Raw genomic sequence first — 12,039 nt, 5'->3', positions numbered from 1 at the left:
ATTTCATTCTTTGTTTTAAGTCCACCAGTTCTCTGGCAGGAGATGAGTGGCATGTTTCATCTTTATGAAACCAAAGGCACCTATTGACACAGTGGATAGAGCACAGAGCCTGGGTCAGAGAGACCTCAGTTTGAATATGGCTTTAGACTCTTACTAGCTGTGTATTGCTGAGCAAATCATTTAACCCCTGTTTGCTTCAGTTTCCTCAACAGTAAAATGGTGATCTCATCAGAACTCTTCAAGAATGAAGGACAAACAGCAAAATGTAATAATAGCACCTACTTCATAGGGTTGCTGTGAGGATCAACAGTAAATACACTTAGCACAATGTCTGGTACATAGCAGGCACTTCGTAAATGCTTATTCCCTTTTTCACCTACCTACTTTATCACTGTAATAATCAAAACTTTCTGTCCTCTTCTTTCTTTCTTTTTTCTTCTTCTTTCTTTCTTTCTTTCTTTCTTTCTTTCTTTCTTTCTTTCTTTCTTTCTTTCTTTCTTTCTTTCTTCTTCTCTTCTTCTTCTTCTTCTTCTTCTTCTTCTTCTTCTTCTTCTTCTTCTTCTTCTTCTTCCTCTTCCTTACAACACAAAAATATTACATTATATTCATATACCACAATTTGTTTAGCCTTTCTCCTATAGGCAGTCATACTCACAGTTTCCAGTATGGAGATAATATGAAAAGATCTGCTATAAATATTTTGGTATGTATGTGTGTGTGTATATGTATATATATATATGTATATATATGTATATATATATATATGTATATATATGTATATATATATGTATATATATATGTATATATATATATGTATGTATGTATGTATGTATTTCCTTTTTCTTTGGTCTATTTGGAGCATAGGAGTAGTAATGGTCCAAATGTATACAGCTTTTTAGATTTGGTTCCCAAACGCTTTCCAGAATGACTAGACCAATTCACAGCTCTACCAGCAGTGACAAAATGCAAGCACTGTGAATCTTCCTGATTTCTTTGGAGAGAGGGATGGCAAACTAAGTTATAGCATACTGTAAGTATGGAATAAGGGAAAGAGCTTTTGTTTTGTTTTTTTGGTTTTTGGTTGTTTTTTTTTTTGTGAGGCAATCAGGGTTAAGTGACTTGCCCATGGTCACACAGCTAGTAAGTGTCCAGTGTCTGAGGCCAAATTTGAACTCAGGTCTTCCTGACTCCAAAGCTGGAGCTCTATCCACTGTGCCACCCAGCTGCCCCTAAGAGCTTTGTTGTTGTTTGGTTGTTTCAGGTGTGTCTGACTCTTCATGACCCCATTTAGAGTTTTCTTGGCAAGGATACTGGAGTAATTTGCCATTTCCTTCTCCAGCTCATTTTACCAATGAGGATCTGAGGCAAACAGGATTAAGTGACTTGCCCAGGGTCACACAAATACTAAGTGTCTGAGGCCGGATTTGAACTCATAAAAATGAGTCCTCCTGGGCTTCAAGCTCAGGACTCTATGGACTATGGCGCCACCTAGCTGCCCTAGGTAAAGAGCACCAGATTTAGAATCAGAGAGCATTAGCTCAATTCCACCTGTTACTTACTACTTGCATAAATTTGGCCAAATCACTTAACCTCTTGGGGCCTCAGTTTTCTTATCTATAAAATGGGAAAATTGAACTAAATAGCCTCTAAGGTCTCTTCCAGCTCTAAATGTGTGACCTAGTGATCAATATATATTAAGAGCCCAAGGAGGACCTACTGGAAAATAGGGGAATGAAAGTAGTTGTGTTTGGGCTTATAGATTGTGGAGAGTATTTTCAGCTCTTATGCTATTCTCAGTCTGGCCCTCAAGGCCAAGTTCTTTCTTCCCTCAGTTTACTCAGAGTAGAATGGGTTTCTACAATACACCCTTAGATTTGCGTCCCTTGTATGGTATGAAGATCAATGAAGATCCTAGGGGCAATTAGAGAATTCAAACTGTCTGATCTTTTGACATCAAATGAATAATTTCTGTCAGGGGCATGGGGCTAGTTTAAGACTTTGACATATCTCATGCCAATCTGGGGGAAAGCTTTTGAAAGAGGAAATGTATATAGAGTCAATTTCATGAGTCACTTGCTCTGATCTAGGGGTAAAATATTTGATAAGAGAATGAAGAGGCTTTGATAATTGAAGTCCAATGTACTTAGACATGCAAAGCAGGCCTCTGTGATGGGGAAACGGGAAGTAGTCACAGACAGTGTTAAGTCACTTATCTGTGTTTGATGTCTCCATCAAGAATCTTTGAGGAAAGAAACATGATGTTTGTGGTGAGACACTAAGGGAAATGGTGCCAATAACTCAGCACTCTCAGGACAGGTTTTGTGGATTTGAAAACCCAGAGAGACATATGCAGTCCTTGTATGCTATGATGGACTAGAAAATAAAGAGTAGGAGACATTGCTCTAATTCCTGTGAAAATGCATTCCTTAGACCATGAGACAATAAGTACCTACCTAAACTTACATATAGATATATATGCATACATATAAGCATGCACACATCCACCCATATACTTGGATTTATATGTATATAATCACTATTGAAGAAGACACCTTGAAAAGAGGTTGAAATTCTCAAAGAGATATCTCCTTGTAGATAGAAAAAATGTTTGCCTACCAGTTTTATATCTGAGGTTGAATTAGAAATTAGTTTTGAAAAGATGCTGGAGCAAAAGTTACAATTCATGACATCTTCATTCCTGTCTCTGTCTAAGATTTTAATCCCAAGAATGACCTGCACCTTAGTCTGTTATATAGTAATATAATAAAAGTCTACATAATATAATAGTCTGTATAATAAGTGAGCCATGAGGGCATTAATCCTTGATTAATGAGAGATGACTCTAGGCCAATGGTGTCGTTCAACACTGGATTTGAAGTCAGAGGATCCAGGTTCAAGCACAGATTCTGATGTGTTCTCCTTGAACAACCATAGGGCTTCCTATTCATGTGACAATGGGACAATGAATAAAAATACAGTTATTCAGTGCTCACTCTTTACCAAACACTGGGCTAAATGCTGGAGATGCAGGCAGAAAAAATGAGACAGTCTCTACTCTCAAGGAGCTCAAACTATGAATGGGAATGACAGCAGATATAATGAATTAACCCACAGGGTGCATGGAAAGACCCAGGGGTCCTTAGCACTCACCAGCAGATTAGTTGACAATGCCCAATGGTCTGGAGCTTATCAGCAGGGCAGAGGTAAAGTCTAGTCTAGTAGTCCTCCATTTCACCACAAAGCTTGAAACTGGGGGTTCTAGTTCTCCAAGTGGTATGAACAGCAGTGTGTCTCTTTCCACCTGGCTGCCCAGTTAAGTCTGGAAGGCCTGGCAAAGGCAAGGAAAATGAAAAAGCCACTTCTACTGGGGTTCTTCCTACTGGATAGCTTGGATGAGGTCTGGCTTTCCCCTCAGATGAGTGAAAGAAAGGCAAGGGAGTAACCCACCTCCCATCCTTCCCATCTTGCCTTCCTGGATGGGGTCTGGGGTAGCCTATGCTAACCAAGGGAAAGGGTAATCTCCCTGAGTTGAGCATCAATTTCCCCAATCAATTAATCAATCAATCAACCAATAAGAATTTTAGTGCCTACTATGTGTCAGGCATTGTAATAGGTCCTGAGAATACAGTTACAAAAGTAGGCTTCCTCAAGGAGCTTGCATTCTATCAGAAGTATACACTAATGCATTGTGATAGCATTTGTATGGGTGAGTTAATTAGAAAAGTTTGGGACCAAAGCTCAGGAGAGAGAAGAGGTCTGGATACTTAGATCTGGGAAGTCACCCAAGTAGATATCATTGTTGGATTTCTGAGAGCTGATGAATTTACAGACAAAGAGGGAATAAAGAGAGAAGGTGCTATGCTCTGGGATATACCCACACATGCTACTTTCAGGTGGGGGGGGAGCATTTTGTAAACCTTAAAGTACTACATAAATGTTAGCTGAAGTTTTAGCAGCAGCAATAGTATGGGTGAAGGATTCATAAAAAGAAAAGAAAAAGAAAAAGAACATACATGTCCCTTTGAAATACATGGTATTTGGAAGCAGAATAATTTGGGAAGCAAATCCAAGTTATGATCTATCAAAATCATCTCCCTTCCTGCTCTGGGTTGTAAGTTCTGTCATTTGATACATGTCACAGGAATCATTTTCATATGGTCAAGGGTATGCTGGTAAATGTTTAACAACCAGCTCTCTGGAAAAGTAAATGTATGCAGGGCACAAATTAGAGCTGAATCTACCTTATGAATTGCTTTTCCATCACTTTCTTAAGTCTAGACAATCAATAAAAACAATAAATCAAGCCCTGATTTATAGTTTGTCAGTTTTTCAGATGTAAATATTCACACTGGAAATTTAACAATCAGCCTGTAGGAGCACTTTGAAATGGCTCCAGCACATTTTTTTTGCAGATAGCATAACCCCCAAATTAGGACAAATTAAGTCAACAAGCATTTATTAAGCACCTACTACATCAAGGACCAGTTTAAGTGACAGGAACACAAAGAAAAACAGTCCCAATCCTCAAGAAGCTCACACTCTAAAGAGGAGACAATGTAAAAACTGAACTAACAAGATATATACCGGATAAATTGGAAACAAGCTCAAAAGGAAGGCACTAGCATTAAGGGTGATTAGGAAAACATGGCTGCAGAATGTGGGTGATTGACACTTGAAGGAAGCCAAGAGGAAGCGCTGAGGAGGGAGAGAATTCCAGGCTTGAGGTACAGCCACTGAAAGTGTATGTGGTTGTCGTTGTTTGTCCTTCCTTCTGGAAGAGGCCCATGACATCAGGAAGGTGATGCCATGACTTGCAAGTGAATTGGATTTAAGTGAGAGACAGCTGTGTAAAGTCACCAGCCTCACTTTCTCCTCCAGAGCCATCTGGGTCAAATGGCAAGATATAAATCAGGATGACTGGAGATGGCCGGGGATGAGACATTGGCCTTTTTAAGTTAAGGTCTTTCCTAGGTCTCAGTCTGTCTGAGGCAATGTCCATTCATCAATTCAGGCTAGGTAAGAAATGAGGCAAAGAATGGCCTCTTTTATCTAGTCACCAAAAAGAAAAAATCAATCTGGGAGTAGAAGATCTCCCTGAGTTTCTGGTGAAAACAGAAACAGTTGCTATTTACACTGACTCTGAGCCATCAGAACCCAAACAATGACCAAGTGAGGCTTGGGCTGGATCATCTACTGCATCCTGGATCATCACTCCTTCTCTTGACTTTTGTCTTCCTACTGGACTTCAATGACTCTGGAAGAGAGAGTGAAGCTGCTGACTTGGTGCGCCTCTGCCTCACTGAAATCCAATTCATGAATGAGTCAAGACATCACCCCACGATGGCACTGGTCTTCAATAATAAAGGGCAAACAGCAGTAATGACACCTTACACTTGCAGGTTGTTTCTATATTTCATAGCATTTACATGTATATTATCTAATTTAAGACTTTCACCATCTCTTTGTGATAGATTGGTGCCAAAGTATTATGCTTATTTGGAAAATGCAGCTACTGGGCTAAAGCCCTAATCAGTCAACTCATGAACATTCATTCAGCACCTACTCTGTGCCAGGCACTGTGTTAAGCATAAGGGATTCAAACAAAAAAAATATTGAAAATGAAAGTCTCTGCCCTCAAAAAGCTTACATTCTACTAGGAGAGAAAACATACATATATGCATGTGTATTTATATGTATACACACATATATACACCTATATGTGTGTGCATGTGTGTGTATATATATATATATGCATTTATGTGTATATGTGTATATATAGTGTATATATATATATATATATATATATTCACACATACATACCATACATGCCATTCATATCACCAGGAAAGCAAAATAAAGATGAAGAAAATATAGGTCGAATTTCAGGAAATCTTTGGTCCTGATAAAACTCTTTTATTCAAAAAGTCTTAATTCTAAGGGAAGGGGGTAGAATTCTCTAGGGCTGAAAGCAGTTCCCTTGGCTAATGTTCTGCCAGAAAATTCAGGTCTCTAAAGGAAGAATGCTCCATTCCTAGGAAGGATAAACAAACAGAGTTTTACAACCCCTTGTTTCTAGAATGCAGGATTCTTACTAGCCCCCTTCCCTTCACCCCCCAGAGCATAATCTGAGCTGTACTAATTTGATGCAAACCTCATTTAGCCATAATTGCTGTGTAGCATAGTGCTTGAGAAGGTTGCTTGAATATGCACCAAGTAATTCACATCCTCACCAATGTTACCTTTTGGATGGAGAAAATCACTAGTTGGCTACCCCATGCTGAGCAGGGTCCATGAGCTAAAATTAGGGTTATTGTCGCCAATAGGAGAAGCCACCCATTCCCTCAGCAGCTATTCACTTTTATCCATCTGACAATGCCACTGGACTAATTTTGTTTTTGGCACATTTAAGAGGCAAGAGGCAGCACGGGGGAATCTACCAAGGTAGCAATTGCCTAGGTAATCATCCTAATGTCTTCATCCTGAGTGCATTTGTATGAGTGAGTTAATTAGGTAAGTTAATTTTCACAAATGGCAGAAAAATCTGCATTTTCTGGTGATGCTTCCATGTGCCAACGTGCCTGGCTCAAGGTTCCCAGTGAAGATAGCTTGTCATCCTGCATCCATTACAGAAGCCCAGTTTGGATTCAAGGAGGACCACATCTGCCCGGGTGACAGCTGTGCCAGGAGGTCTGGACTTTTCTAACTTGTCTCCCTGCATCTCCCTCCATCCCATCAACAATTCTCCATTAAATAGAGGCCTATGAAAGGGGAATTCAGCTCCATCTCCAGCAGCTAAATTGAATGATGAACACTCCTCTCTTTTTCTCATTCCAAACATCTGTCTGCCCAGCAGTCTCAGCTTATGAGCCTTAGAAACAAAGGAAGAAGAGGAAGAAGGTAGGCTGAGAATTTAATTAGGTTGGGAAGACTGTTGGGCTCTAACCAAAGTCTTTCTTTGTCCTTAATGCTCCAGGCCAACTCTCAGAGCAATTATTTCCCACTTGGGCCATTTGAGCCCATGATAATTGGAGCTGAAGAAGATAAGGATATTTATACTACTAACTACATAAATCAATTAACAAGCATTTATTGAGTACATACTATATACTAGCAGGGGTGGGTAACTTACTGACTCCAAGTCACACGTGGCCTTTTAGGTCCTTGGGTGTGGCCTTTTGTCCTGAGTCAAAGTTTTACCAAACAAATCCTTTTATTAAGAGGATTTGTTCCATGAAGTTTGGAGTCAGTTAAAGGGCTGAATTTGAGGACCACCTTGCACCACCTAGCTGTCCAAGTACTTTGTTCATTTGTAAAATGCAATGCCATTTTAGGTGGTGCAAAGGATAGAGCACTGGGCCTGAAATCAGGAAGACTCATCTTTCTGAGTTCAAATCTGGCTTCAGACACTTCCTAGCTGTGTGACCTTGGGCAAGTCACTTCACCACCCTCTTTGCCTCAGTTTCTTCCTCTGTCAAATGAGCTGGAAAAGGAAATGGCAAACCACTCTAGTATCTTTGCAGAGAAAACCCTACATGAAGTCATGAAGAGTCAGATGCAGCTGAAATGACTGAACAACAAGAAGTACCATTATCAAAACTGCTTATTTAACTGTCAAGGCCACCCAGTAGACATTTTTATCCCCACTTTACAGATGTGGTAATTGAGACTCAGGGAGATTTAAATAACTTGACCAAGTCCTACTTTACCCACACCCAATCCCACTCCAGTATTCCCTAGGTCCTTCTCTCTAATCATCTTGATAACAGCAGGGATTAAAAAAGGAGAGAGGTATGGGAAAGACTTTTGAAAACTTAAATATTATCTGACCCCATCCCCCCATCCATAAGACTGGTCCAAAATTGTCCCTGGTAAACTGTAATATGCGTATGATACATATATACATTTGCCTTCTGCTCCAGAGTGCTATAATGAGGTGTGTGCACATGTGGGTGTATGGGCTAGATAGTGAACTATCTTTGCTCTCCAGGAGAAAATATGTTTGCCTCATGAGGAAGAAGGTAAAAGGAAAGAAGTTAGGTGGGGAGGCAGAGTGAGGGGGTGGTGCTGAGTGTGTTGGGTACCATGCCAGTCTCATCCCAAACTGTGAGTGAAATACTCAACAAATTTGGTTATAACTCAGCACTGAAGGAAGAGGGAGGAGGATGGAGGAGATGGGGCAGGGGAAGGGCTTGGGAAAAGGGTATCTACATGGAAGATGAGGGTCTCAATGAAAACTGTGGAAGACGTTGGACAGCTAGATACCTCTGATCTCACAATCACCTCCACGTATTTGTCCTCCGGCACCTTCAGGATAGGAATGGACAGATCTTTATTGTACATTCCGAGAACTGGGAAGGGAGGCCTTGACAATTTTTCACAAATAATGCCGAATGTGGACAAGACTGAGCTTTGAAGAGCTCTCTAAGTCTCCACTCTAGTTTTTAGCGATGGTTGTTCATTTGTTTTTCAGTCGTGTCCAACTCTTTGTGACTCTATTTGGGATTTTCTTGGCAAAGATACTGGTGTGGTTTGCCATTCCCTTCTCCAGCTCATTTTACAGATGAGGAAACTGAGGCACACAGAGTTAAGTGACTTGGCCAAGGTCACATAGCTAGTATCTGAGTCCAGATATGAACTGGAGTTTTCCTGACTCCAGGCCCGGCACTTTATTTACTACTCCACCTAGCTGCCCTCTTTTTAGGGATACTCATTCTTAAGAAGTTCCTTTTCATTTCTCTCCTATGTTCAGATGGATTTTTCCTTTGCTTTAGTGTGGAAAGGAGGATAGGAGGGAAAATTCAGTAATAATTAAAGCCAACAGGTAAGTATCTGGGATGGTCAACTTCCTTGCCTTCCTTTGATTTCTGGAGCCTAAAAGAAGAGAGCTTGATACACATAGAGTAACAGATGCCACCTGCCTGAAGCTCGAGGATGCTGTGCTCTGAGGTGCCACCTTAGGACACATCAGACAACAGAAGGGAAGCTGGCAGAGGGCTTGGGAGCCAGATGTGGCTTGTTCAACATAGCTTTCCCAAACACTTGTGCATACTGTGGTGTGTTGAAAATAGCAAGTCCACAGAACTCAAGCCTCCCACACCTCAATTTCTCCGACATTTCTCTCTCCTCCCCAACTCCTGCTGAAAGCAAACCTCACCCCACCCCCCAAAAAAGGACAATCAGGGAAAGATTCTATTTCTGAGCTCCCTAGAAATACACATTCTTCAGTCACAAGGAGAAATGACCCAGGACAAGCTCCAAAAAGGTAGGCCAAACATACAAAAGGAAAACTGAGGCTTACTCTTTCCAAATCATTTCCTGAGAGTAATACCATTGGAGTCAGAAACCTTCCCTTGATACCTCACTTTAATCATCTGAATGATTTTCCTCTGGATGTTTTGTGTGTTGGGAGTCACAGTCTAGAAATGAATCTTATATTGAAATCTGACAAAATAGAACTGGTATCACACAGAGCCAACCTAGACTGTCACTTAATATTGTGTGATTTGAGGGGGCCCAGATGACCTCCAGCCTCAAAACTTTCCTCCCACTCATCCCTGAAGTTCAACCATGAAAGACATTGGTTCCTTTGAGTTAAGAAGTCCCCTCTCCCTGGGGCCTTGTCTTTTCAATACCTCTACAAGGAGCAGCTAGCCTCTTAAGTCATTAATAACTTAGTATGAATTTTATGTCCCATCACTTAGGTTTTGGGTTTTTTTTTTTTTTGGTGCCAGACAGCCAGTGCCTACTGAGTACCTGGAGAAGGCAAAAGGGATACAAGGGACACTAAAGACTTCAATTTTGTCTTTGTATCCCCAGTGGATAGCACAATGCTTAGCACAGAGCAAGCAGGTGTTTAATTAATGATCATTGATTAAAAGCCCAATTTGCTTATTTCATAAGCTTGTATCCCAGTGAGCCTGTCTATTCTTCATTTCCTACTCTTGCAGGAACATTTTCCTGCTCCTTTTGAGCTATAAGGTAAGTTGAGTAAGCAAGTAAGACCTACCCACAATATTTTTTACCATTTGCCCCTATGGGTTGGAAGCCCAACATTCAGATCCAGTTGGGTCTTACAAGATTTTAAATTGACTTTGCTTTTTGTTTTTAATTTTTCTGGATAAGACTGAAAATGGAGGAACTGAAAAATGTCCCACTTATTTGCTATCTCCATCCACCCATTAATAATTCCATTGTTTCTTCTTCTGGATGATTTTCTCCCAAAGCCTTCATCTCTAGGATGTTTGCTTTTGCCTTAGTCATCTCTTCCCTAGCAGTCTCAGATTCTTTCTTTCTGACAGGGTAAGGAGTTGGGATTTGGTCATGTAGAAATGTTGGGGAACTAATGCTGGTGCTTGGTGATGGAAGTGCAGGATAAAAATCACAGTGTCCCAGTAAGATTAATCCATGCAGGACGGATTTCACTGGGAAGAACAGGGACCATTTGGGAATCCAGTGCAATGGTCTAGACATGAAGTGTAATGGATCTCTCTCCTGATTTTGTCGTAGGAGAAAATAGGACAAAGAGGAAATATGCTGCTCTTAAGCTCACAGATGCCCATCAAAGGAGGTTTTCCAACAAAAATATTTTTCTTCCTGTTATTGGCTCAGCCCTATATCAGAGTTTTGGTGTCCCTACCCTAAAGCAATGAATACTATTGCAAGATGTTCTGTGAGTATTCTCAGGAAAAAAAATTGCAGAGACTACAGGACAGCTGGGTGTGGTTTCGTAGCATTTTCCAGAAAGGGTAGTTCCCAGGGGCTGGACTAGATAAACTAAGACTTGCGTGAGAGATAAGAGCTGCATTAAAACTGGGGAAGAGGAATAGGGGATAGAAATGATTGCTTCTAACTGCCGGGACCTCTCCATCAAGCTAAGAAGAGAATAAAGTGCTTCCTCAAAGTCAGCCTCCTCCTTCCCTTCCTCTGTTCAAAGGGTTGCCTAGTCCCCACCCTTCCCATCTCCCCAAACACCTGTTCAGCTGACCCAGCCAAAAAGTAAGCTTGGATAGTTTTTTGTTTGGGTCTGGATTTTTGTTGTTTTCTTTTGTGTTATTGCTTATTTGTTTTTATTTTTTGACTTTTTTTCCCCCCAGGCCTCTACCAGGTGGTTTTCTACCTTATGTGAACATTTATTTAGCCACGGAGGCACAGAGTCCATGTTAGGACTGGATGGAAGAAATCTCTTTTCACCTCCCTCCATTGATTTGGGCTTCCTTCATTGTGAGGAAGGGTGGCATGAAGGCATGGTAGAGAGGCAGGAAGGCCATCACTCAATTCTAAGTTCCACCTCTCCTGCCTATAATGAGAACATTCAAGGAAGTTGAGGGGCAGCAGTAACTTCTACGAATAACTTTGTTTGTTTATTTGTGCATCTGTTATTCTTCTCCAATAGTTCTAATGAGGACTTCAGACTTTGTCTCCCCCTCTGAGGCAGGCAGTGGGCTGCAAGTGGAAGCCAAGAGACCTTTAGCCTCTGCACTGGTGCACCTAAACTGGTCCTTGGAGTGATCATGCTGACAGGAGAGAGAGATGGAGAAGGAGAGGAGATGAAATATTGATGGAGCCGAGGCAGATACCTCGGGGATGGGCTTCTGGTGCTCCTGTGAGCTTTATTTGCATGCCTCTTCATTTATCTTCCCCTGTGTTATATTTGTCCTTGTGGGAGCCTTGTGTGTTGGGGTGTGCTGCAAACTGCCTATGACATTGGGTACAGAAAACACTGAAGGTAGGGTTGATGCTTTTTAGCCCAAGCCCTACTAAAATTCCATCCTTCTCTATTCTTTTGGCCTTCCTCAAGGTCTTGGGGCACTGGCAGTAGGATTTCATGGGCACCTAATACCTCCTGTCACTCAGCACTCTCATGTGTGAGCTTTAGCCTTCGAGCTGTGAAAGTGTCACAGTATTTTTGCCGCCAGTGAGTTCTTATTCAAAAGGGGAAAAGAGAGGCTATGCAAGTATAAAGCACAAACACACCCACTCAGCAAATGGCAAGAGATCAAGAGAAGGATATGCTGGGGGAATATTAAATTGAAACAACTA

Source organism: Phascolarctos cinereus, unplaced genomic scaffold (genome assembly GCF_003287225.1).
Source record: "Phascolarctos cinereus isolate Bilbo 61053 unplaced genomic scaffold, phaCin_HiC Scaffold_5;HRSCAF=322, whole genome shotgun sequence".
NCBI lineage: Eukaryota > Metazoa > Chordata > Mammalia > Diprotodontia > Phascolarctidae > Phascolarctos > Phascolarctos cinereus.
Note: the sequence above shows the minus strand (reverse complement) of the source record.